The sequence below is a fragment of the Chionomys nivalis genome, chromosome 1 (assembly GCF_950005125.1).
Source record: "Chionomys nivalis chromosome 1, mChiNiv1.1, whole genome shotgun sequence".
NCBI classification, from domain to species: Eukaryota; Metazoa; Chordata; class Mammalia; order Rodentia; family Cricetidae; genus Chionomys; species Chionomys nivalis.
In genome coordinates, this window is record NC_080086.1 from 22,471,199 (window position 1) to 22,496,981 (window position 25,783).

At 41.8% G+C, this 25,783-nt stretch overlaps 1 pseudogene; it reads left to right on the plus strand.

The window, feature by feature from the left end:
* Positions 1-2,127: 2,127 nt before the first annotated feature.
* LOC130886811 (killer cell lectin-like receptor subfamily B member 1A) lies at positions 2,128-20,745 on the plus strand (annotated as a pseudogene).
* Positions 20,746-25,783: the final 5,038 nt, after the last annotated feature.

The following is a 25,783-nucleotide window of genomic DNA, read 5'->3' on the forward strand; positions in this document are numbered from 1 at the left end:
CTTGCTCAACCTAGATGTAGTAGGGAGGGCCTTGGATGCAAATGAAAATAATAAAATGGAGAAGCATATAAGATAGTTTATAAGAATATCAGAAGAGAATTTCAGTGAGTACTGAAAATTCACCCACGTTTAATTTCCGACTACTTAAAATAACCCTGATCCGAAAAGGTAGGAGTAAGATAAAAGACTGCATTAACATGATACAAGGAAATGAACATACCAATTGAAAGTCGTGAGCTACATTCAAGGTTAAGCATTCTGTTACTAGAACAAAGCAAGTCACGTTTATACCCTAGACCAAAATATTCTGTATTCAAACCACTCTCTGGGTGGAATCCTAAGTTATCTTTATAAAGGGAACTGGAACTTAGTTGGGTCCTTAGACTCTTGTTTGAAGTAGGAACAATCTACTTCTCTATTCATAAAGCACAAGGTCTGGATATTAGCCACACTGTTGACAATAACTTGAGAGAGCAGAACTCTCTGACCAACAGCTAGGTGGGACCTTTGTTTGAGGTAGAAACCCAATAACCTTGAAGGAACTAGAGCCAAGTTCCAACTCTCTGACCTTTGGTCAACATGGAAACAGGCTCACATTTTCAGGCCTCCACAGGTTTTATTTCTACATGTACAGTGATGATTATAAGGATGTTTGCTGTGTAAAGATTATGCAGGTATTTGATGATGTTCCAGATACTGCATCAGGCAAAATGATAGCACTTAACTACATACTGCATGCTGCCCACAGATGCATGGAGCTCTTCTCACTTCTGGTCACTTCACACTTTTGCCAGTAACAGCTAAAGAAAACATCTCACCTCAGACCTGTTGTTTTTCACAGGGTCGTTGGGGATTCCTGGTAGACACAGGCAGCTTCAGAACTTAGTTAAACCTCACTGTCCACAAAGCATAATTTGAATCTTCTGCTAAGACCATCAGGTTTCTCCTTAATTATCTAATACATCCCCACCATTGATATTGATTTCCAGGTTACTAGGTGGTTATAAACACCTAAATAGTAGCAATGCTTATTCACACATTCCCCACCTAAAATTACCTGTGTCTCGGCAAGGGAAGAGGATTATAGGCAGGGACAAGCATCACTCATGAGCAATCAGGTGAATTCTCTACTTAGGCCTGAGGGCCTTATATATGCTGAAATTTTTATGTACTGACAGCTGAGAATATTTTTACAAATTCTTGATATTTGATTGTAAAAAATAATGGCTCAAGATGGAAAACCTTCTGTAATGGCTAAAATAATAGGTTTAGGCAAAGCATAGAGGGCCAGGAACATAGTTCAGTGACAGAGTGCTTGCCTCAAACTCATGAGGTCATAAGTTCAATTCTCAACACTACAAAAAAAAAAAAAAAGATGGAGCATGAGGCAGAAGCCCGTGCCTGGCATTGGATGAAATGACTGTCATCAGTGACAGCTGAGGAGGATTCATGGTGTCCTAAGTGTGCTGTGAGACCCTCACAAGGCTTCCCCTCACTTTGTAATCATCAGTGTTTCTGGGGAATGAGTGTGAGCCCCATACAATGTGTGCGCCTCCTGTCTCCTGAACTCACAGTCAGCAGACTGCTGCTGCCATCTTGTAATTGTGAGGGCTTTGTTTCAGTCCATCCCGACCACAGCAAGTGACTTCAGGAAATCTTTGCTTTTCTACGACAATGTCTGACTTGGCATGTGTAGTCCTGCTCTAAGGCTCTAGGCCTGGAAATCCTTGGAGGAGTCAGCACATCCCACAGACCTGTGTCCTCCACTCTCTGTAGCTCTGACAGACAAAGTCCTTCCACTGGTGAATGATGTCACATACACATGGACCTTCAGGACAGGGCTGAGAAGCGTGTGGGGCTCCCTCTTCACTACTCTTCCTGTTGTGTCAGTCATACATGTTTCCCACAGTCTTGTCCTCATTTCTGTGTTTCATAGCGTCCTTCACAGCATGGATGCTTCCAGAGGATTCTAGAGCTTCAATTTATGTCAACTGTAACTGTAATGGTTTAAATAAAAATCCCACAAGTCTGCGAGTGGCAGCAGTGGGCAGTGGGCCATGAGACCACGCCATAGGTCCCTGAGTGGTGGCGGGCAGCAGCCAGCAGGTCCTGAAACCACAGTGGGCCATGAAGGCAGCCAGGCTCCAGGCAAGAAGCCACATGGCAGGTGAGAGACCTAGACAGATAGGCACACCATGCAGTGTGAAGTAGGATATTTATTTAGTGGGCTATAGAAGGGAAGGGAAGAAGGGGATAGAGCAGAGAGAGAGGCAGGGAGAGGGGGGAAGCCACAGCAGCTACCTCTTTGGGAGAGAGAGGAAAGGAAAAGACTCTGGCTGCAGGCAGGAAGGAAGATCTGCCTGCCTCAGCAGTAGATGGTTGGAGGGAGTGGGCAGGGCTTGTCTCTTAAAGGGACAAGCATTCCATTACATTCCCATTTCTTTTTTATAAGAAAAACATGGGAGGTTAGGCAAAACAAGTTAAAGGAATTGAGACAGCAGAATCTCAAGACTGGTTCCTGCTTATTTGTGGGTGTCATTTTGAGGGGGGACCTGAGAAGGCTGAGTGCTGGCCACATCCTGGCAGAACTGGTCTCTTTGCTCCTGTCCAGTGTTTGTGGTGTGGAAATATCTAGTGTCTCTTACACCTGTTCAAGGTATTGACAGAACAAAGGACAAAGTTAAGTTTAGGGGAAAAAAATTAGGGCCATGGAATTGAGAGGGGTGTGTCTGACCTATTTAAGGTGGATTCTTCAATTTGGCTCCCTGGAACTCACAAGTATTCTTTGGGTTTGTGAAAACGTAAGTTTTAGACGTACGCATTATATAAACAGTAGCATATTTATGTCAGAATTACTCTTACCGATGTTTTTTGCACAATGTATGTATTTTTAAGACTATGGAAAGCAGTATGAGAGAGAAATTTGATAACTTGTGTTTGTCCTCATACCTTTATAACTTGCAGGTATACACTTTAATAACTTGTATTTGTGTTTTACTGAAATGTGTTTGGTGAGGTTGTCCTTTTAAACTGACAAAACCTCTCAGCTGTCAGACTGCATCAAAAATCCTTGAGAAGGATAAAATTTTACTTGAGTTATTGATTAAAAACGACAGAGAACTTACTTGGTTGGCAACTAGAGTTACTCCTCAGGGTCCTCTATGGTCACTGAAGGTCATATTTGACTTTTGCTGTTTAGTGCAGGGCCTGCCAGTCTCCAGAAGATCCTGTGAGCTAAGAAATCTATAGGAAAACAAGCGTATCTTGACCTGAGCAGATAGGCTGTCAATTCCAGTGATTCTGTCCACTTCTGGAGACCTTCAGTTTAGATGAAAGGCAGTTTTCCCCAGTGGTCAACACTTGGCAGTTAAAACAAAGTGTGGATGGACATTGTTGTGTGCCCATTTGCCTTCTGTCTTCTTTGGAGGAAACAGAGTGCTGCTGCTAGGAGCCAACCTGTCTCTTTTTGGTATTAAAAGTCTTTTAATAATTAAATATTCAAATGCCATATTCCCCAGATCTCTGCACAGTTGAGAGCTGTTTATTAGGTATGATTCTAGTATAGAATCTGCCTGGAGAGCTGGGTCCAAGTTTGACTGTACTGGTTCTCAAATTAGCAGGTAAAGGAGGGTTAAATTAAATATAAAGTATTTTTGCAAGAGACTTAAAAGTACATACCAGTTTAAAACATGAGATTTATTGTTTTTGTAGTCTGAAATGAGATACAATGAACAAACAATTACAACATTTAACAGTAAACATAGGTGCATTTAAGTTACAGGTATGAACACACACACAGTGATCAGAAATTGGGTGGAGTGAATGCTCTTGGTGGGCCCTACCAAAGGCATGCCACTGTGCAAAACACACATGCAACAGAGTCAGCAAGAGGAATTTAGAGACAAAAATATAAGTAAATTGGGACCAGGCAGGGAATACCTCAGTAGAGATGGTGGAACTTGATCATCTGACCTGGCTCTCAGTTAAGATGACAGGGAAGTCACCTGACCTCAGTTAAGATGGTGGAAGGTCACCTGACCACAGTCAAAATGGCTGAGATCACATGTTGTATGGAAGAGAGACCTAGAGGCATGATCCGTCCTGTTGTGGAGCCTCCATGCCACAAGCCATGGTAAGGAGCAAAAAGCTGGAATTGAAAACAGCTGCCTCGTGGATCTAACCAATTTGTTGACAGCAGTAGCAGTGGCCAGGGACAGTTTGAGGAAAAGTAGAGTCAGTGGAACTGACAGGACACTGGCAGAGTGAGGGTTTATACCATAGCTGAAAACATAAAAACCCACAAAAATGGTGATACCACAAGACTTATATAGGGGGATGTCTCCCTTCTATAGGTGGGGTGTGAAAGTGAACATTGCAAGGCTTGTAGAAGAGTGTTCTCTATCTACAGGTGGGGTGTTAATGCCTGAATGGCTCCAGTCCTGGTGACTCGGAAGCCAGAGGCTAGAGGACGCTCCCAGTGTTTTCTCAGTGCAGGGACCACTGATGAGTGGTCCAAAAGAAAAAAACAGAAAAGAAAAAAGGAGAAAGAAAAATCTGAGGGACCCTGGGCCCCCAGTGGAATTCACTGCACAGTGTGTGCAGTGCTAGCACAGGAGGAATGACCCTGGGTTGACAGGTCATGTTTTTAGCTACGGAAAGCAGCAAAGGGCTCAACTGTAGTGGTGAAGGATGTGTTTGGGGGCTAGAAGGGGGAAACTCACCACTGAAGCTGCTGGCGTGCCTAGAGGTCCAAGCTCAGGCAGATGGAACACGTGGTTGTTGTGGAAAAAATACCCGGTTCCAGATCCCAACCCTGCGAGAGGGACGGGAGAACCTACTGAGTCCAATGGCACAATCTAAGGGTTTAAGTAAAAATGCTGCAGGTCCCCAAGTGACAGCAGTGGGCAGCAGGCCATGAGACCACGCCACAGGTCCCCGACTGGCAGCAAGAAGCAGGCAGTGGGTAGCGAGACCACAGCAGGCCACAAAGGCAGCTAGGTCCTAGGTATGAAGCCACGTGACTGGTGAGAAACCGAGACAGATAGGCATGCCATGAAGAGTGAAGTTGGATATTTATTTAGTGGATTATGGAAGGAAAGGGGAGAGGGGAAAGAGCAGAGAAAGATAGAGAGTGTGTGTGTGTGTGTGTGTGTGAGAGAGAGAGAGAGAGACAGACAGACAGACAGACAGACAGAGAGACAGAGAGGGAGAAAGGGAGAAGTAGGGAGAAGAGAGAGAGAGAGACAGAAGCTGCCTCTTAGAGAGAGGCAGAAAAGGAAGGGCTCAGACCAGAAGCAGAAGGAAGATCTTCCTGGAAAGGGAAGGGAGTGGGCAGAGCCTGTCCCTTAAAGGGACAGGACAGACTATTACAATAACAATGAACTTTCACATGTTAATATTTATTTTTACAACACAGTATAATATACTGTATATTATCTTAATTGCTGATAATTTGTGGAAAATGGCCACTTAAATTTGAATTGAGGAAGAATGTTACATTTCACTCACCCTGAGCTTCCCTTTAGATAACAGCTCAAAACAGATGGTTATAGGAATCAGAAAAAGACGTCTCCCTTGAGTTTTCTTAAGAAAAAGAGACCACATGCTAGACCTTCTTAACACAATAGCATGTGATGACAGCAGATACAGAGACCTTCAGTCAAAAGTTAGATAGAGTTCAGGAACTCCACAGGAAATGGGGAGCAAGGACTGTAGGAGCCAGAGGGTAGAGGAGACCAGGAAGACACGGCCCACAGAATCAACTAACGGGACTCACAAAGGCTCACCAAGACTGAAGTGCAGTCAGGGAGGCTGAATGGGTCTGGACTATGCCCCGTGCATACAAGCTTAGGGTTTTCGTTGGGCTCTGAACAGTGGGAATTGGGGGTCTCTAGATACCCCAACTCTTTTGCCTGCTTGTGGGATTCCTTTCCTCCTGCTTGGTTGCCTCATCAAGGATTGATATGGGGATTTATGTCTACTCGTAATACTTGTTGTTATCCTGAATTCACTGATATCCCTAAGAACTTGCTCTTTTCTGAAGGGAAATGAAGCCAGGGAAAGGGGAGGCAGGCAGAGTCTGAGAAGAGAGGATGAAGAAAAGACTTCAGTCAGGATCTATTGTATGAGAGAAGAATAAAGAAAAATTTTATGGGACAAAACCGGTCTCGCTGAACATAATGGACAATGAGGACTACTGAGAACTGAAGAACAATGGCAATGGGTTCTTGATCCTATTGCACGTAATGGCTTTATGGGAGCCCAGGTAGTTTGGATGCTCACCTTAATAGACCTGGATGGAGGTGGGTGGTCCTTGGACCTCCCACAGGGCAGAGAAACCTGCTTGCTCTTTGGGCTGAGGAGGAAGGAAGACTTGATTGGGGGAGGGGGAGGGAATGGGAGGTGGTGGTGGGGAAGAGGCAGAAATCTTTAATAATTAAATAAATTAATTAATAAAAAAATAATAATACTAACAAAAAAAAAGAAAAATTTTATAAGACAATAGTGTGTAAGCTGTGTGGGCAGGACAGACACTTACGTCAAAACTATGGAGAAACCCTCAGAGGCAAGTGTGAGTGGGTGTGGACACACACATTAGAGCATTCACGAGGCATGTCCCTTTGATCATTTCACTTACAGAAGTAGGGGTTTATTGCTGTTCACCAGTTCAGTGTCACATCTCCCATTTGCAATGGACACACCAAGGGTCTGCTCCAAGGTAGAAGACCCCATTCCAGGGCCTCTGTGTGCATTGCCTTCATCTCGTCCCCCAGGTCAGTAGCTTTATTTCTCCTTCTGGCATTTGAATATCTTCCAGAGTTATGGTTTCCTCTTACAGTTTTGTTGTTGCTTTGAAGGTGAGCAGCTGTCTGTCCATGCTGAAGAGAGTAGATGCTCACAGCTTTAGAGATAAGAAGCTCATGCACTCCCTTTTAGTCAGTGAGTTAATGTGAGACATGGCAGCCCTTCTTTCCAGCTTCAGTCACAAGACCCTGAAGAAGGGATGCTTCTAGCAGAGAAACTCTGTGAAGCATCTTGCCTGGTCCAAACTTCTACAGAACACAAACACAAAGACTCAGCTACACAGCATCCTAGTCCTGAGCACTGGTGGAATCAGCACCCTGTCTCCCAGAAGATTTAAAATCTGAGGGAAAGAAATAGGAACGAATGTGGAAGACTGATGTGAGACAAATATGAAGGGTATGATGACTTGGGGGGTGAATGAAAAGAGACAGACAATGAGGCAGAAATTAAGTCTAAAATGGCTATGGTATAGTATGAGATTCTGTGATGTAACTGAGCTTCCTTATAGAATACCACAATGCATTAAATTTAATCTTTCTATATTGTGCAATGAATGTGAATCACAACTTTTTAAGCAGGCTTGTCAGAAACTATTAAAGTAACAGATTTTTTTTTAATCAGAAAAAATCTTTGAGTCACCAAATGAGCTTCATTATAATCTGTACAAAGGGTCTGGGGAAAGTGGGAGATTTTGATAACTATATGAAAGATTTGTCGAAGCCAGTTATTTTTGGTAGGCACAAGAAAGTCTTTGTTTTACCTGTTTATACCTGTAAAAGTGGAAGGGACTTAAGCAGCTTAAGGCTGGGGTTTGGTTTCCCACTGAATCCAACCAACCTACCAGTGTGTGTATGGGTGAAGGCCGTGTCCTGGAGCATAGGGGACCTCTTAGGGACTGTATCCTGGAAGAAAACTGACTCTCTCAGTCCTAGCAGCCATCAGCTGTGAGCAGCTTCACAAATGGTGTAAGATCATCTGGGCAACTGTGCTGTGATGTCGAGAAGACGGTGTTTCCTTGTAGTTATCCAGCACCTCTGGTTCTACAGTCCTTCTGCCCCTCTTCTGTGATAATGCCTGAGCCTTGGTTGGGGATGAGATGGGATATACATGTCCCATTTAGGGTAGAGGACTTCGTAGTCTCTTATTCTTTATGTGTTGACCACTTGTGGGTGGTGCACACATAGAATCCTGTTCTGCTGACTCTTCTTTGGTCCACAAGGGTGGAAGGAGTAGAAGTGAGGAACAAGGTTTGGATGACTGTCAGTAAAATAGAGATCGACCTCCAGGTGATGACTTTGATGAATTGGCATAGCTTCATTCCAGAGTATAGGAAATGTATAGGATTGGGGAGCTTGGGGACAAACCCTAATTTGTATTAAGCAGTATGCTCCTATCATAAGGCTTCGTATGAGGCAGCAGGGTCCTATAGCAATGTTCCTAGTGTGAGTCTCAGCCACCTCAAGAGCATCAGGAGAAAGGCTTCTAGCAGGAAACTGTGCCAGGGGTCATGCTGAAGATAAATCAGGATTCCAGGTTTGGAGACAGCTTTCTTAGAAGGACAGTCCTCCCAGCCAAGAGACATCCTCCAGATAGCAAAAGGTAGAGAGCAGGAAATCCCACTGGAGGGGAGAGAGTCCTTCATGTTCTTAAGTTTAGAGAAAGCTGCCAGGCTATGGTAGACTGCAGCATCTGACTGCAGGCCCACCCAACAGATTCCCATCACTCGGGATGTGGAGGTAGCAGAATGAGGATCTCAAGGTCTTCTTCAGCCACACAGATAGTTAGAGGTCAGCCTAGACTAATGGACACCTCGCTCTCTCAGAAACAGAACAGAGCACAGCAAAAGCAATTGTCAATGTACTATATTTAAGGGAAGTGCACTGTGAAGGCTACATCCACAAAGTGTTGTATGGTTTTAGTTTGCATGTTTGTGCATATGCTTGTGTATGTAGTGTGGTATTAGCCACACTTTCAGATCATCTATCCATTAGGGGCCTTCAGAACTCAGCCAATAGGAGGAACTACCTCAATTGAAATACTGAAAATATGGTGTGGACTCATGAGATGCCCCTCCTTGGAAGCCATAACTTTAATCCAAGTTGGAGAAGAACGTTGTAGACCTCAGTGAAGCAGACCCCATGTTCAGGAATAGAATCACATGCTATAGCATCAAAAGTCACAATTACCACAAAAGTGACCATCAAAAATGTCTCTTCAGTAAAGAAGGTGCTCCTTAGAGATGCGCTGACTTCATTCCCGCAACAGAACATGCTGTTTGATTCACAGTGCCCAGTGGTTTTCAATAGATTTTTACTTCTACCAAGACTGAGTCACCCAATGAGCCTTTGTGCAGAGTACGTGCATGAGCATTCATTTTCAGTTCTATTTTATCAGAGCAAACAACTGTTGATAATGCAGAATTCAGCTCATGGAATTCTGCTTTATTTATTCATTTTTAATTGATTTTATTGAGCTGTACTTTTTTCTCTCTCCTCTTCTCCCTTCCTGTCCACTCCCCTTCAACTCTCTCCCATGGTCCCTATGCTCCCAATTTACTCAGGAGATCTTGTTTTTTCTACTTCCTATTTAGATTAGATCCATGTATGTTTCTCTTAGGGTCCTCATTGTTGTCTACGTTCTCTGGGATTGTGATTTGTAGGCTGATTTTCTTTGCTTTATGTTTAAAAGCCACTTATGACTGAGTACATATGATAATTTTTCTGGGTCTGGATTACCTCACTCAATACGATGTGTTCTAACTCCATCCATTTGCCTGAAAATTTCAAAATGTCATTATTTTTCTGCTGTGTAGTACTCCATTGTGTAAATGTACTACATTTTCCTTATCCATTCTTTGGTCAAGGGGCATTTAGGTTGTTTCCAGGTTCTGACTGTGATAAACAATGTTGCTATGAACATTGTTGAGCATATTTTCTTGTGGTACATTTGAGCATTCTTTGGATATATACCCCAAAGTGATATTGCTTGGTCTTGAGAATGGTTGTTTCCTAATTTTCTGAGAAATCACCACACTGATATCCAAAGAGGCTGTACCAGTTTGCACTCCCACCAGCAATGCAGGAGTGTTCCTTTACCCCACAACCTCTCCAGCATAAGTTGTCATCAGTGTTTTTGATCTTGGCCATTCTTATAGGTTTAAGATGGAATCTCAGAGTTGTTTTGATTTGCATTTCTCTGATGGCTAAGGATGTTGAGCATTTCTTTTAGTGTCTTTCAGCCACTTTATAATACTCTGTTGAGAATTCTCAGTTTAGGTCTGTATTCTATTTTTATTGAATTATTTGTTCTTTTAATGACCAATTTCTTGAGTTCCTTGTATATTTTGGAGATCGGTCTGATGTTGGGTTGGTGAAGATCTTTTCCCATTGTGTAGGCTGCTGTTTTGTCTTGTTAACTGTACCCTTTGCTAAACAGAAGCTTTTCAGTTTCAGGAGGTCCCTTTTATTAATAGTTTTTCTCAATGTCTGTGCTACTCTGGTTATATTTAGGAAGTAGTCTCCTGTGCTAATGTGGTTAAGTGTACTTTCCACTTTCTCTTCTATGAGGTTCAGTGTGACTGGCCTTATGTTGAGGTCATTGATCCATTTGGACTTTAGCTTTGTGCATGGTGATAGATATGGATCTATTTTCATTCTTCTACATATTGATATCCAGCTATGCTAGCGCCATTTCTTAAATATATTTTCTCTTTTTCTATTTTATGTTTTTGGTTCTTTGTCAAAAATCAGTTCTTTGTAGGTATGTGGATTAATATCCCCATCTTCCATTTGGTTCCATTCTATTGTAATAGGCTGCTTGTTGGTTCCCAGTTGCTTAGCCCTCAAATAATCACACAAAACTATATTACTTAAATCACTGTCTGGCCCATTAGCTCTAGATTCTTATTGGCTAACTCTTACATCTTTATCTAATCCATTTCTATTAATCTGTGCATCACCACGAGGTCATGGCCTACTAGCAAAGTTTGAGCATGTCTATTTCCACCGGTGGCTCCATGGTTTCTCCCTTCCTCTGCCTTCTTCCTCCCATGCTATAGGCCAACCCACATCTTTATTCATTAACCAGTAATATCAACACATACACAGAAGAACCTCCTGCACCATTTCCCCTTCTCTGTATAATCAAAAAGGAAGGTTTTAACTTTAACATAGTAAAATTACATATAACAAAACAGTTATCAAGCAAGAATTACAGTTACAATATTTATATTTACTTTATCTTTTCTCATAACTATGTATAACTGTAACTATCTATTCTTCAACTCCATCAAAGACTCTAGAAGAATACAATATTACCTAAGTAAACAGGAAGTACATTGTAAGCAACTTCCAAATCTCTAGAATTGACAGAGACATCTCTCTGCCTGGAGAGTCACCCAAAGTTTTTCTGTACTATTGGGGCATCTATCTTCAGTCCACAGACCCATAGTATTCAGCAAACTTTTCCATGAAGCAGGAAATTTGAAAGTCAGTTCCACCTATACTGGCAGTTTGTCTGTCACAGTTTTCTGTGTCCTGCAGAATGTTTGGCTGACCCTTTCATATAGCAGGAACACTGAAGGATCGTCTCATCTTTAGGCAAGTTCAGCAGTCATTTCTCTGTGGGTCCTACATGTCTAGTTAAGCAGTCTAGGCAAGAGCAGTTTCTTGCCCAAATGGCTAACTAACTCCATAAGGAGTTTCTTCAATGATCATCTTCCTCTCGAAGTAATTGGTCCTTCCAGGAGCAAACGTATCTCATGTCATTAAAAGTCCTAAGTGATTAAAGCATTTTAAATGCCATATTTTATAGGTATCTGAAAGATTTGAAGAATACCTATCTAACAGAAATATATCTCTATACATCTAGAAAATCTAACATGATTAAAATTTGACTATTATCTATTAATCTATATTTCTTTTTTTGTTTTTTTTTTTTGTTTGTTTTGTTTTTGAGACAGGGTTTCTCTGTAGCTTTGGTGCCAGTACCGGAACTAGCTCTTGTTGACCCGGCTGGCCTCGAACTCCCAGAGATCTGCCTGTCTCTGACTCCTGAGTGCTGGGATTACAGGCATGCACCACCACTGCCCAGCTTTAACCTATATTTCTTAATTATATATTATATTTTTAAATGAGCTACACAATCACAATATCTTAATCAAGAGCATATACACACATACATATATATACATATATATATATGTATATATATACACACACACACACATATGTAGAAGGATCGTCAGGCTGCGTTCCTGCCCAGCTCCTGCACGGCTAGCTTGGCCCCGGAAATAATAACATGGAAACTGTATTCTTTTAAACACTGCCTGGCCCATTAGCTCTAGCCTTTTACTGGTTAACTCTCACATCTTGATTAACTCATTTCTAATAATCTGTGTAGCACCATGAGGTAGTGGCTTACCGGGAAAGATTCAGCATGTCTGACCTGGCGGCTGGCTCCATAGCGTCTGACTTGGAGAGGAGAGGCATGGTATCTTTCTCACTGCTGTCTTTCTCCCAGCATTCTGTTCTGTCTACTCCACCTATCTAAATCCTGCCCTATCAAAAAGCCAAGGCAGTTTTCTTTATTAACCAATGAGAGTAACACCTATAGACAGATGATCCTCCTCCATCATATATATATATATATAACAAAATTGTCCTTAAATTTATATCAATAAACCAAGATCCATGCCAATGCAAATTTCTATAGCATATCGATGTTATATTGCCCTTTAAATGTAAAAAAGAAAAAATTGTATACAATATTCGGGAATATGGGAATAGTTTCTCCAAACTTCTTCCTGATGTTTATTGGACAAAGTATTTTCTTTGTGGGGGTGTTTACAGCAACCTTTCAGGGGGTCTTCTTCCATCAAACCACACCAGTCTGGAAGGAATCCACAGATTCTCATCCTCTATGGAAACAAAAGAAGAACCTCTTTTCCAAAGCAACATATCCTTAGACCAAATTTCAAAGTCATGATACCTTTAGAACACATGCTGGTTTAGCTTAGCAGCCCATAAAATAAAATGTCTCTCTGTACTTAGCTCATTCACAGTCAAAAGATGCAAAGATAACACAATAATATACATAATCCAGACTCTCTGTGAATTTTCCATTTTTACGTGGCTTGTTTTTCTTTACTCCTTTTAATCCATGACTATCTGTACTCTGTCTCTTTATAGACTTTACCCTTTTTTAAAGCATTAACTTTATTTTATGACTCTCTATACTCTTTTTCTTCTCTCTTTTAAGCCTATGTACATTTATCCAACACTGTGACTCATTTAAGTTCTTTTTCATCTGGATTTGTCTTTATTGCATCTCTGTAATTCTTTTATGACCATAAGTGTTTTTTAAAATGCTAAGTGCTTAAGAATCTAAGCTGCAACATTACTAGGATAAATACGGTACTCCTTCTTGCCATGCCCATTCCAAAATGTCAGAGTTGCTCGCTGCTTCTGAGACCCACACACACCACCCTACTTCCAAGCACACAGTCAGTCCACATTGCCATTAAACAAGCTGCAGCAGTCTGTTCACAAACCCTACTCAAATGCTTTGTAGTCGGACCTCCTGCCTGAAAGAGTCAGCTTTGCATTGGCAGCACCGCCATTTAAACAGCATGGTGTTTTTTTCTTTTGCTACCAATGAATCTTAAAGGATCATTTGCATGCTGTCAATAAACACCAAGAAGCTATATTAAACTTTGTAATTTTGTGTCTAGAATTCTTTTCCAACCTATCTCAGGTTTTAAGTGGATTTAGCTGGCCACATGGGGGACAATTTGTTGTAAAAGGCTGTTTGTTGGTTCCCAGCAGTTTAGCCCAGAATAATCACACAAAAACTGTATTAATTAAATTACTGCTTGACCTATTAGCTCTAGCTTCTTACTGTCTGTTACATCTTAATTTAACCCATTTCTATTAATCTGTATATCACTATGAGGTCGTGGCCTACCAGCAAAGTTTCAGCAGGTCTCTCTCCAGTGCTGGCTCCATGGTATCTCCCTGATTCCACCTTCCTCTTCCCATGCTATAGGACAATCCAGTTATTTATTCATTAACCAATAAAATAACACATAGAGAGAAGGACCTCCCAAACCACCATTTGTACTCCTGTCTTTTTTTATGACAATACCAGACTGTTTTCAGTATTATAGCTCTGTAGTAGAGTTCAAAGTCAGGGACTGTGGTGTCTCCTGATGTTCTTTTATGTATGGGATTGTTTTCGCTATTCTGGGTTTTTTGCTTTTAAAGAAGAAGTTGAACAGCATTCTTTTAAGGTCTATGAAGAATTTCGATAGATTGAATCTGTAGATTGATTTAATAGGATTGCCATTTTTACTATGTTAATTTTAACTACCCAAGAGCATGAGAGATCTTTCCACTTTCTGCTGTCTTCTTCCCTTAACAAATTGAATTCTGCTTTAAGTGGACAGAGAAACACTCACATCCACAGCCCAACCTCTACTTGAATCCAGTTGTCCATGTTAATCCAAACCACCTTTAACTTTCATCCCAGATGTACTCAACTGACATAAGCAAGTAACCAGGTGTTTAACTTCACAGATGCCTGCCGGTGCCCACAATCCCACAGGTTGGCTCTGAAACTCAGTTGTGCTGGGCTCATCCTTCTTCTCTTGACCGTAATTGGACTGAGTGTTTTAGGTAAGTGAGGTGAGAGCTTTTGCTTCAGAATTGTTCCTCTAGATATCAAGTCGTCTTCACTTGGTTGGTCCCCTTGAGCTGGGGGATGGTCAATGACATGAGCAGTTACAAGACAGTGTCCCATGTGCAGTGCAGAAGCTTCCCATTTCTGTGCTTCTGAGTTTCTCTGAGAGCTGTTAGGGGCTACTACACATGAAGGGCTCTCTAGCAGACCCATGCATGGAAACATGGCACTTGCAGGTTTTACCCTTTGTTTAGAGAGAACTCTTTGTACTCTCTAAACTGCTAGATTACACTCGTAAACTAGTCCCCAAGACAAGAACATTCCTTTATTTGGCCATGGAATATTCTTGAAGCTGAGCACAAAGATCCAACTATCACAAAATCAAAATCCAGCCATCAAAGTTAATTATTTGGCTACAATGGTTAACCTGTCCAATAAGGACTTACAACTCATCCTAACACAGACTTCCCCTTTTCTCCTCAACAACCCAGTCCTGCAAAAACACCTGCTGCTGTCTATGCCAGATCAAGAGGCAGCCCCTCCTCACACCCTACAGGTTAATAAATCTCTTTTGTGTTGAAAATTTGGTGTCTGTGTGTGTTCTTAGCTGACTCCAAGAACCCAACAACACATGTCCACACAGAACCTAAAAAACAAAAACAAGTCATAGTTGTAACATAAACAACAACGTAGAAAACTAAAAGGCTCAAGTGTTTAGTTTAAGTGGCTTCTGAACTCCAGTGGCAGAAAGCTGCCTCCCTTGGAGACAGTATGATAATATTTGTTCTGAAGATGGGAATTCAGACATGATTTTGGTAAGTTAAGAGTTTCTGCAAGGCCATTTAGATGCTACACAGCTAAAAAGTGGTCTAAAATCACATGTGATGTGTGGTCTGAAATCACATGTTCTGTGTTTTTCTTCTTTGTTTACACATTCTGTCTTCAAACTGGTTCCTCAGTGACTGATATTTTATCCTTAGTCCATATGTTCAGTTTTGTTGAAATAATGCAATTTCCAGAAGTGGAAAGAAAAACAACCATTCCGTCATCCACTTCAGTATTTAATCCTCTCTGTTTGTTTTCTTATTTACTAGTGCGAGTCTTAATACAAAAGCCATCAATAGAAAAATGCAGAGTGGATATTCCAAGGATCGCAGCTAGCTCAACAGGTAATCATTGACCAAGTTTTCTGTCCCAAAGAAACACACATAGGTCTACATTAATCATAAACTAGTTGGCCTATTAGCTCAGACATTTCTTTTAATTCTTATGTCTTAACCCATAATTCTTGTCTGTGTTAGTCATGGGGCTCGGTACCTTTCATCAGCTAGGAATTCTCATCTGTGTCTTCTATGTCTGGGTAACGACTGCAGACTGAATCTTTCCTATTCCCAGAATTCTCTTGTTTTCATTGCCTCCCCATTTCCTGCCTGGTTGCCCCACCTCTACTTCCTGCCTGGCTAGTGGCCAATCAGCATTTTATTAAACAAGTAGAAGAAACAAATCTTTACAGGGTTAAACCATTGTCCCAATGCAGCTAATTTTTGCAGCTTGATTTTCCCAAGAATAACAGTTGACATTTGCTATTTATAAGGGCTTACATCAGCAGAGGCTTCAAGCTCTCACTGATGAAGACAGCACCATGGTCTTACGTTAGAGGAAATTGCAATATAGAAACTTATCGAAGTCTAATGACTGGTAGTTCATACTGTTGGGAACTTCTTTGAAACTATGTGACCTTAAAGCCTGAGATATTAACTACTTTGCCAAGCTGCCTCGAATGCTACCACACTAGACCAATAACTTTAAAAATATCCTAATACAATATTTGTTTTAACAATTGTGTTAAAGTTAGTTTTGTCTAGTTGATTGAAAGAAATGAAAATGAATTCCTTATTGTTTATATTTCTTTGATGTGTCATAACAGTGATCTTGTCCCAGCACATGTTACTAAAAGTGTGTGTTAGCAAAGCAACTACGGTGTGTAACTGGCAGGGTACAGCAGGGACAGGGTGGAAATTTACCATGTCTGCTCCTCACTTCAGAGAGTCCAGTTCAACTAAAGTGCCCCAAAGACTGGCTGCCACACCGAAATAAATGCATACAGTTTTCTCAAGAGACCAGTGTTTGGAAGGAAGGTCTATCTGACTGCACTAGAAAAGGAGCCACTTTGCTGCACATTCAGGATGAAGAAGAACTGGTAAGTTGTTCTATAAAATAGAAGTGTAAGCATGTTCTTGAAGCTATATCAATGTCTCTAGATTTAACGGATCTTCCATGCAAGGGAAGTGGAGACTTTACATTATGGAAGCTCATAGTCTGAGAGACTAATGGGACATGTGAGCCAGTACCTGCATATGCAAGGTGAGTGTCCTAGGATTGTAAATGCTGGGCACAGATTCCACAAGGGAGGAAGAATGAACTGTGCTGAGGACTCAGGACGGACACAGGTGACACTTGACCTAGGTGTCGGGAGGCTGTGGAATACGAGTCACAGCACACAGGCTCAGGTTAAGTCCTCTCCTCTGCTTTGATTGTAGAGATTTGTAAAGAACTCTGCAAAGGAAAAAGGCAATTCATTTTGGATTGGACTAAATTACTCCATGTCAGAGAAGCACTGGAGTTGGATAAACGGCTCCACTTTAAGTTCTGATGTGTGAGTATTAAAGGAGCTCACTCGAATATTCATTTCAGGTCATCTCAGCACTCTAAAAATGATACTAAAGATTTCAAACAGAAAAGTTTAAAAATATGACTCCAAAGTTGGCTGAAAATTTCCATGTATGAGAAGATACTAGCCTTTTACAAGGTCAATTGTGTGCAGGTATGTATGTGTGTGTATGTATGTATGTATGTGTGTATGTGTGTGTGTGTGTGTGTGTATCTATGTAGGTGCGCATGTATGTATACAATGGACTTCTAAGGCTAGGGAGTAAACTTACTCCTAGGAAAGAGAATGCATTTTTACATGTCTACTCGGAGCCTGCAGGTACAAGGAACTTTCTTCTTTTCACTATTACATTTTTTATATTTTCCAAAGAATTTCTTGAGTGGTCCTATCCATGCTGTGGTGAAATGAGCCATAGTGTGCAGTGAGGCCAGTTGCTCAGGTCACAGCCAGCAGAGGAAGAGTGAGTGGGGAAGGGAAGGCAGTGTCAGCAAGGAGTTTTGTCAGCTGAGAGAAATGACCTGATTGTCATAGGCTGCAGTGTAGCTTAGCTGAGTTGTGAAAGCTACAATTATTTGAGGAGCTGTGATGAAAACATACCTTAGTCAAGATAAACAAGAAAGGAAAATCATTTTGGTTCACAGTTCAGGGGGCCTCAAGTCCTCTTCATCTTGCTGCATTGCTGCTGGCCCTGTGGCAGTGCAGAAATGTTGTATAAATTCAAGCAAAGTTGCTCACCTCAATATGGGCAGGATCGAAAGTCCCTGGGTGGGATGAGGCGCAGAGATTTGCCCTTCAAAGCTTCCCCCACACCATGACTGACATCTTTCTGGGAGGCCTCATTTTGTCTGGTGGGATCTCAGCAATGGGTTAATTGCTGATGGAGTTAGTGCACTCAAAATCCAGTCACCTTTTAACCCTGTGACAACTTTCCTTCACGTGACCTCTTGGGGTACTGAATATCAAAAGTATATTTGTGTGTGTTGTAGCTCACAAAGTAGCCATTAGCTCTTAGGTGTCTTCTCACTTTCTTATTGTTGAGATTATCATGGTAACTGTGCAATAAGAGACCTGACATTTCAGAGACAACCTATGTATTTTAGCATAATTCATGAATTTTTGTAAAACAAGAACAGAATATTCATTCCCTTCATAAGCAAAAGTATATAGGATTCATGTTGTAATAAGAGCTGCGGGCTGCTTCCCGCTGCCCAGCTCCTGCACGGCTAACTTTACCCGAAATAATTACATGGAAACTGTATTCATTTTAAACACTGCCTGGTCCATTAGTTCCAGCCTCTTATTGGTTAATTCTTACATCTTGATTAACCCATTTCTAATAATCTGTGTAGCACCACCAAATCGCTTACCAGGAAAGATTCTTAACCTGCTTCTGCCTCGGAGAGGAGGATCATGGCGACTGCCTGACTCAGCTTCTTTCTCCCAGCATTCTGTTCTGTCTACTCCGCCTACCTAATTTTTTGTCTTATCAAAGGCCAAGCAGTTTCTTTATTAATCAATGAAATTAACTCAAAACAGAAGACTCCCACATCAGATTCAGTCAAATTTATATACACTGCTTTCTATGAGGTTTTCAGAAGGGATATTGAGAGCTGTTTATTAATCTTGCTTGAATAAACAAGCAAATCTTACAAGAAAATGTACTTCTTGTTATTCAGAACACATCAGATTGAAACGTAAAATGCTGATTTAGATTTACTTATTTGTAATGAAAATTTATGAAATATACAAATTGATAAACATAAAAGTTGGCATAGAGTAGAGAAATGTATGTGAAGTGTATGGATTAATGGATTAATCTTGGCTGCTCTGTCCTTTACTCTGAGGACAAAAGGGCTCTGTGATTATACTAAAGGGACTGAGAAGCCTGGAGGCTGCTGTGCTCAGTAGGAAGTGTCAATCAAGGAAGCCCCGCCTTTGCTTTAACTCTCTGTCCCTGGTTTCAGGTAAGGGAAAGGGAGAGAGTAACAATTTCCCCACAGGGTTATTTGGGGATTAATAAGGAATGTCAGAGAACTCTCCAGGAGTCCAGCATGAGAAGGCCTGGGAGGCCTTAAAGGGATTGTGAAAGGAAGTCCTTGACTACACAGATCAGCCACAGGGAATTGATGCTGAGAACTGAAGACAGATCCTGAGGATGGAGAATCCAGGGAAATCGTGGCTGGATTGCAGGCTGACCACTAGGATGGCATCAGGTTCACATCTCAAGCTCAAGGTCTCCACTAAGAGCTGAACAAAGGAAGGACACCCGTGAGGAGCCCGGCCACTGTCAGATGCCACCTTCTTTTAAGACCCTTGAGTGTGCTTAGAACTCATCTCTCCCTTACAGTAAACCCTGAGACTGTGTGTTAGTGCTTAAATTCTAGTTGTGTTGCCCCCAGCCGGGGTCCATGGGAGCCATGCATGTGTGAAACCCATGTGTTAATCAGTAGTTGCCATCCTAATGGAGGAGAATGAAAGAAATCGTGACTACTAGTCACATGAGCTGAGCCTCTTTTCTTCCCTTCATCCAGTTCTATGATCTAGACCTTGTGAGTTCACTCTGTATACTGGATGCATTCCTTGAGCACCTACTGTGTGTAACTGTTGTCACCCATTCATGTATACCGTCTCAAACCTTAGCTAGTTAACCTCATATGTGTGTATATATGTGTGCATACATATTCTTATACATATATGTATATATATATATGTGTATGTGTGTGTGTACATTATAAATAACCTCATGCTTTTTGCTATTTATCTATTTGGACTGATTTATTAATTTTTGTTTATATAAACCAGTGTTTGCCTGGCTTGCATGTTTGTATGTGGACCTTGTGAGTGCCTGTGCCCATGGAAGCCAGAAGAGGGTACCAGATTTCTAGGTACTGGAGTTACAGATACTGTGAGCTGCCGTGTGGGTGCTGGGAACTGAACTCAAGTTCTTTGCAAGAGCAGCCAGGACTCTTAACCACTGAGCCAAATCTCCAGCTCCCAACCCTGTATATTAAATAAAACTGACACCCAAAAAAATATTTTTTCTCCACCTGATGTGTTAGTCATGAAATGAAGAGATCATACAACGTGTTAGTAGTGGAACAAGGAGGTTACATGACATGTTAGCAGTGGAATGAGGAGGTCTCCATCCCTTCAAACCACCTCTGCTTATTCATCATCATGAACATTGTTGCTGGAAGGTTTCTTTGCCAGTGAAGAAACAGCAGGTTTTAGAATTAGCTCTGCTTTCAATGTTTATAGCATTATGTTTGTGTTTACTACACTGAACAACTATGCATTCTACTATTTCCTTTAAATTCCACAGGAGAGCAATGACAAGACATTTATGAGAAAATTCTAAACACTAAGAGTGGCTGTTCTCTTTTCCCTCAGATTACAAATCACTGGTGACAATAAAAAAAACAGCTGTGTCGCCATCTCAAAGGACAAAGTGGTTTCTGAGCACTGTGCTTCAGACAACAAGTGGATCTGCCAGAAGGAACCAAAACGTCTCTGAAATCAGGTGTAATGACTCCTGATAGTGAATCCACCTCAATTACTTTACCATCCACACCGGATCTTTGCACTCACTCTGTCTAGGCCATTGGCCCAAACAGTGCACAGTTGGTAACACAAAGCATGGACTCTAAAACCACTGTGACTCCTACAGATGCCCATGTTCTGTTTCTTTGTTCTGAAGAGAGGATAGAGACACTAATGTGCCATTTCAGAGACATGCTTTATGGACAGAAGCCCAGACAGCTGAGGAGCACTGGGTTCTTATCCTGGAGTCTGTGACCCTCACTCTCTGTGTCTGAGGTCATCCTCAAACAGCACAGATGACCATTTGCAAAATCATTGTTAAAATGCTTTTAATACAGGGACTTGATGGCTTATGCCTGAGTGAACAGCACTGGGAAGGCTGAGCCAGAAGGTTCACAAATTCAAATCCAGCTTGGGTGTGGTGGATTAACTGATGAATGTCCTCCTAGCGTTTGGCATTTTATCGCTTCGTCTCCAGTTGGTGGCACTGTTGGGGGAGTCGTAGGTAGCAGCCTTGCTGGAGGAAGTATCCCTGAAGGTGGCCTTTGAGAGTAAAAGTCTCACGTGTAACTTGGTCTGCCTTGATGTAAGTGGGTCTTCTTTATATGTGTTATTTTCATTGGTTAATTAATAAAGAAACTGCTTGGCCTGATAGGTCAGATATAGGTAGATGGAGTAGACAGAACAGAATGCTGGGAAGAAGGGAAGTGAGTCAGACACCATGACTCTCCTCTCTGAGACAGTAGCTGTTAGACTCATGCTGGTAAGCCACAGTCAAGTGGCAATACAGATATTAGAAATGGGTTAGATCAGTATGTGATAGTTAGCCAATAAGGGACTGGAGATAATGGGCCAGACAGTGTTTAAATGAATACAATTTGTGTGTTGTTAATTTGGGTATAAAGCTAGCCATGCGGGATCTGGGCAGGTTGAAAAGCAGGCCTGCCCGCAGCTCCTTCTATACTACCTCAGCTTTTGATTCAGGATATGAGCTCTCAGCTTCCTATTCCAGGCACCATGCTTTCTGCCAGCTTCCTACCCTTATGTAATTCTGGAAACAACAATAAACTCTTACTTCTGTAGGTTACCTTGGTCATGGTGATTTATCATAACAGCAGAAACGTCACTAATACCCTGGGGAAGACAGTGAGTTAGTCAAAACCAACAAAGCAAACCCTGCTCTTGGAATTAGCGTGAACATATTTGCCTGTGAGTACGGCAAACATAGGGAACAATTAATCACCCTGAGACCTACTTCATTTGAGTCATGCACATACCTCTCTTCTGGTAATGCACTTGACACCCTCAGTTCCTCTCTTTTACATGCGATTTCCACACACGCCACTCTCTAAACAACGTACCTAGCAATCTGCTAGCACCCAAGACCACCACACCCATAGAACAGCACTGCAAGCCCACTTTAACCAATAAAAAGTTATTCACCCTGCAAAGGCAATCAGACATTGACAGTTTCTAAACAAACATACTATTAATGTATCTGGGAATGTGGGTCAGTCTGATCTAGGGGTGCATGCTCAATAAGACAAACTGTGTTCTGAAGCAAATGAGTAGAGAGACTCTCCTGTTTACCATGGTAATCCTAGCACAGGTGAGCACGCGTGTTATTAACAACATACACGTGTAATTGGAATTTTCTTTGGGCTGCCCACCAGCTCCTAAACAAAGACATGAAACATTATTAGTTATGAATTTTTTGTGTTAGCTTCAGCATGTCCCACTACCTCCTTTAACTTAACCTGTTTCTCTTCATCAACATCTTGCCTTGGGCCTTTGGTCTTTCTATTATTCTGTATGTCCTACTTTTCGGCCTCCTCTGTGTCTGGCTGATTGGTGGCTGGCATCTCCCTGGCGTCTCTTTTCTCCCTCACCCTTGTATCCTGAATTTGTCCTCCTTGTTAGTCTCCCTGCCCAGAAGTTTCACTCTACCTCTGCCCTTGCTATTGGCCATTCAGCTTTTATTTGACCAATCAGGTGTCTTAGGCAGGCAAGGTAAAACAACAGCACATCTTAACATAATTAAACAAATATAATCCTACAAACGTGCTATGGGAAGAGTTGTTGGCCAATATAGAGAACCACCCACAATAAGCTCCTAGTAACCAAACTCCTCCTTCTCTTGGACCCCCTAAAAGGAAGCTCCAAGCAACAGTCAGTGCCCTAAAGTACTCACTCCTGCTGCTGGAAGTCCTCTTTCCTGTGTATTCTAATCTGTACGACAGCCTTGCTTTAGATAAAGTTCCCCAGCTACTTTAATACTCCTTGAAAGAGGAACCAAAAACCTGCAAACACTCCACCATGACCTGGCTACTGGTAACATATTTCATTTACATATATGGTTATTGATAATGGATATTACCCTGTTCCTAAACTGGGTAGCAACAGTGACTTTCCTGAAAAAAACTATTTTTCAAATAATAAGGCAGAGTGTGTAATGATTTGCCAACATTTGGGGTAATCCACAGATAGAGCTGAACCCCAAGTTTGACTGCACTGCTGTGCACTACCCCAACACCACTTCAAGGCCCCTTCTCACACGCCTGTGAAAATGAAATCAGAGCATGCCGTGCATGTGTGCTTTGCCTTCATCCTAAATTCCCAGCAAATGACACTGAAAGCAGGTAACCTGTAACCGCTGTCTTCATTGGGGTTTCTGTTATTTCAGTGGGACACTGTGATCAACAAGCCAGTTGAGGAAAGGGTTTATTTGACTCCCACTCCTATATTACTGGTCATCACCAAAGGGTCAGGACAGGATCTCAAACAGAGCAGACACATTGAGGTAGGAGCTGGTGTAGAGGCCGTGGAGGGGTTCTGCTTACTGGATTGTTTCCCATGACTTTTTCAGCCTGTTTTTTTTTTTTTTTTTTTTCTCGAGACAGGGTTTCTCTGTGGCTTTGGAGCCTGTCCTGGAACTAGCTCTGTAGACCAGGCTGGTCTCGAATAGAACCCAGTACTACCAGCCCAGCGATGGCACCACTTATGAGGACTGAGCCCTCCTGATAAATCACTAATTAAGGAAATATCCTACAGGCTTGCCTACAGCCTGATCTTGAAGCTTTATTTTTGTTTGTTTGTTTGTTTTGTTTTGTTTTGGTCTTTTTGAGACAGGGTTTTTCGGTAGATTTGCAGCCTGTCCTGGAATTTACTCTGCAGATCAGGCTGGCCTCAAACTCACAGAGATCCACTGATGTAGGTGGGTCTTCTATCTACCTGTCGTTTCATTGGTTAATTAATAAAGAACCTATTTGGCCTGAGAGGTCAGAACATAGGTGGGTGGAGTAGACAGAACAGCATGCTGGGAAGAAGGGAAGTGAGGCAGATGCCATACTTCTACCCAAGACGGATGGTGGTTAGAATCTTCCCAGTAAGCCACCCCTTCGTGGTGGTACACAGATTATTAGAAATGGGTTAATCAAGATGTGAGAGTTAGGCAATAAGAGGCTAGAACTAATGGACCAGGCAGTGTTTAAATGAATACAGTTTCCATGTAATTATTTCAGGGTATAAGCAGCTGGGAGCTGGGCGGCGGGAATACAGCTCATGGCTCTTTTCACAACAATCCACCTGTCCCTGCCTCCTGAGTGTGCTGAGATTAAAGGTATGCACCATCACCGCCCTGCCCTGAAGCAATTTCTTAATTGGTGTTCTCTCTCCTCAAATGACTTCAGTGTTCGTCAACTTGACATAAAACTATCCAATACAACAGTTAAACATTTCTGAAAAGACAACAATCAAATTCCAAGGCTGAATGTCATTCCTCTGCATTTGACTGGCTTTGTTCAGATGCTTAGAGTCAGACATCTCCATTCATCAGCAGTGGTTTTCATGAGTAACACAGGAGAGGAAATCCCCACTGGGATTTGCTACTGACTTGCTTCAATTTGTCACTTGGGACACTAAGGAGCACTACAGGATGATATAGACTGATAGTTAATTCATAGAATCTATTTGTCTTAACAGGGTGAAGTGGGTTCATACATAGAATGCATAGAACACAAACAGTAACAATATCTTATCTTTTCACTGTATCCTGAAATTTCCTCTTCATCTACTGGAAATTCTGAAGAATTTTAGAAACTGGAGACCAAGTGTTTAAACACCTGAGCCTATGGAGAATAGTCTCATCTCAGTCAAACCACCACAGTCCATAGAGAGCTACATTTTATACAGTATTATAAAATAGAAATAAGATAAAATTCAGGTGTTTGAATACTTGATCTCCATCTTGTGGCATGGTTTGTGTAGGATTAGGAGGTGCAGCTTTGGAGGAAACATGTCACTGGGAGTGGCCTTTATCCAGGCATCATTCCCAGTTTGCTCTCTCTGCTTGCTGTTTGCGATTCAAGATGTGAGGTCTCAGCTTCTGCTCCAACCACCATGCCTGCCTACTGCCTTCCCTTCCCCCTCCATGACCGTGAAGACCTCCTAATCCACTGGAACTGTAAACTCAAACAACCCTTTCTTTACCTTAGTCACCGTGCTGAATAGTTTTACGTCAACTTGACACAGACTCAATGATGAACTCTGATGTGGAAGCATAAGCCAAAGAAACCCTTCCTAGCTTGCTTTGGTCAAGGTGTTTCATCACAGCAAGAGTAACCCTAAGATAAATCGGTACCAGGATTGAAGGGTATTTCTGTGACAGATCTAACCACATTGTTTTAGAGAGGATTATGGAAGGGCTTTGGAACTTTGTGCAAGAAAAACCATTGAGTGTTCCATACTGTGTGAGCTGTTATGTAGGAGCTTGGAAGAATAGAATATTCAGAACAATGCAAAAGACTGAGGCTTTTCTTGTGATGTCTCAAAGGGACATTTAAAGTCTCTAACTGGGACATTTGTTATTTGAATTAATATTCTGACGTCCTGGTTAACTGAGGCTGAAGAATCAGCTGTGATTAAGAAGACCCCAGAGCTACTAAAGTAGAATTTTTGCTTTGCTGAGATGCTATATGCTGGTCAGCTGGAGCTGAGCATTTAGCAGTAAGAAGAGACTTGGAATCGCTGAGGTGAAATCTCCTGGGAAGTTTTTCCTGAGAACATACAGAAGCTGGGTTTTAGACTTGGCCA